This window comes from Artemia sp. Qi Xiang Cuo, chromosome 6, assembly GCF_049724085.1.
Source record: "Artemia sp. Qi Xiang Cuo chromosome 6, ASM4972408v1, whole genome shotgun sequence".
In the NCBI taxonomy this organism is placed as follows: Eukaryota; Metazoa; Arthropoda; class Branchiopoda; order Anostraca; family Artemiidae; genus Artemia; species Artemia sp. Qi Xiang Cuo.
Genome location: NC_142799.1, coordinates 57,062,872 through 57,065,073, shown reverse-complemented (window position 1 = coordinate 57,065,073; position 2,202 = coordinate 57,062,872). Strand labels below are relative to the sequence as shown.

General features: G+C 35.5%; 1 pseudogene; it reads left to right on the top strand.

The window, feature by feature from the left end:
• Positions 1-1,324: 1,324 nt before the first annotated feature.
• Positions 1,325-1,539, top strand: LOC148951424 (U2 spliceosomal RNA; annotated as a pseudogene).
• The last annotated feature ends 663 nt before the right edge of the window (positions 1,540-2,202 follow it).

The following is a 2,202-nucleotide window of genomic DNA, read 5'->3' as shown; positions in this document are numbered from 1 at the left end:
CCTCCAATCAGTTTCGACTTTTAAAAAGGGCATTGGCCCTTTGAATTTCCCATCAAATGAGCCTCTTTTGAAGTTTTTACGACAACTCCTTCTATAAAAAACCTTATATGTCCCCAGGGCATAACTTAAAACCCTTGCCCTGATGGTTGTGGGGGAGTGTCCTCCTCAAAAACATATTTTCTATCTGTATTTACACAGCAATGAACAAAATGGCTATTTCAAAATTAGGATTGATTGTGGTCTGGCGAATGTTGGACGTGGGGGGGGCTAGTTGGAGACTTTGTGAGGGCCCTTGGGCCTTTACAATATTGGAAAAAATATTCTTGTTTTTATTTGTTAAGTTCTTAGATGGTGTAAAACGAGCAAAGTCCAAGCTACATTCAGTCCTCTATTGTTTCGTTTCAGAAAGTAACTATTACTGGATTTGTTATCCTTACAGCATAGTCACGTAATTTATTTAGTCTAAAAGGTAGAGGACAAAGCATTGCTCAAGAACTATGAACAAAACTAGTACAAGTCCATACAGAATGATAGTCCAAGAGGTATTGCTCTTCTGCATTAGAAAAATCAAAAGATAATACCATCTTGGAATGCAACTTCCCTCGCACTATCTTGTTTCTATTAAGTCTTTCTAGCTCCAGTCCATCTTTTAAGACTTTTTTTCATTTTCTATTGTTTTTCCAGGGTTCAAAGCTTAGGGTGCTTTAATAAGTTTACACTCAAATTCTACTATAAAACTGGAATTATACTTGATGGCCATCTATTCTTCAATACAGTCTTCTGGCTACATTGTTAGCAACAAGATGAAATTATAGAATTAATCAAGCAAAGAAAGAATGAAAAGGATAAATACTCACTGTTTTGTTGCTTCTTATTTTGCTGGGGTGATTTAAAATACAGCTTTTGTGTCCATATTTGGAGCAAATTTTATAATGTCACAGCAAAACTTGTATTATTACCAAGTACCACGTATGAATAAAAGTAGCTTCAATTCGGAGAGGGGGGAGGAGTATTTTCCTACAAGATTTTTTCTGCATTTCTCCTCTCAGATTCAAGAAAATATTTTTGTGGTATCATTATTATTATTTGAAAAAGGGCTTTTTTTGTATTTTTGTAAATAAATTTTCCGTCCTTGTATTATGAAGAATACTCTTTTGCTCCCCACCCTCCCCAGGACCGTTTCCAGAATTTCTGTTTTGGAGAGGGGGGGACAAAAAAGTTAGTAAAAACTATCAAACATTTGTTTAAATGCATTGCATTACGTTTTAACGTATCAGACAAAAATATCGGGGGAGGGGGCACAGGATGTGACCTAGCCCCTTGAATATCCTTGCGTTGATGCTATTGATCAATACTAATTGTGTCAACTGGCAGATTGGGCATTTTCTCTGCAAGATTTGTTTGTCTTACAAACCCTTAATTAAAAAAAAAAACAACATTAAACTTATTTTTTTTAAACCGGAGGGATGTCGGGGCTTGCCCCACTCCCTCCACACGATGGCCCGGAATTGCAGTACCTCCGGGATCGGCGTACCCCTTTCGAGGGGAAACCAAATCAATCATAGGAATAATGTGTTTTCCCAACTTAATAGAAACCACTCTTGTAATTTCCTAGTCCTTGAATATATTGAACCTTATATTTTTCTTCATCTGAAAGAACAAGAGAAAAATTGTATATAATTTACAAAAGTTGATGGTTAAAAAGCCAATAACCAGATCAGATTTTCAAAAGCGACAGTTAGAGCGTGTCAAAAAATTAAGACCAAAGACACACTTGGTTAGAAGACATGTGACCCTGATTATTTGAGAGAGTCAAAAATGAAAATGAAGAGCAAAGACACAAGCGGTACCAATCCAAAGACATCGTTACCGCAAAGTGGCTTGAACTCGCATCCTTCCTAGTCACTTGTAGTTCAGGCTGTCGCCTTGCCACAGTGCTGCGGTAACTGTTAACACACAATGTAACATTCAACATGTGATTAATATGGATTAGATAAGATGCTTTTGTTCTTTAGTTAAACAGCATAAACAACTTCAAATATTCAAAACTTTAAATATAATATGTTTTTGGTTTATTATAAATTTTTAGTCATAAATTTTTTTTAGCAAAATAATGAAAGCAGAGTAATTACAAGACTTCAAAATGAACTATCAACAATTTAGTTTACTGAATGAGGGGTCTGATACTCTAGCTGAAATTAA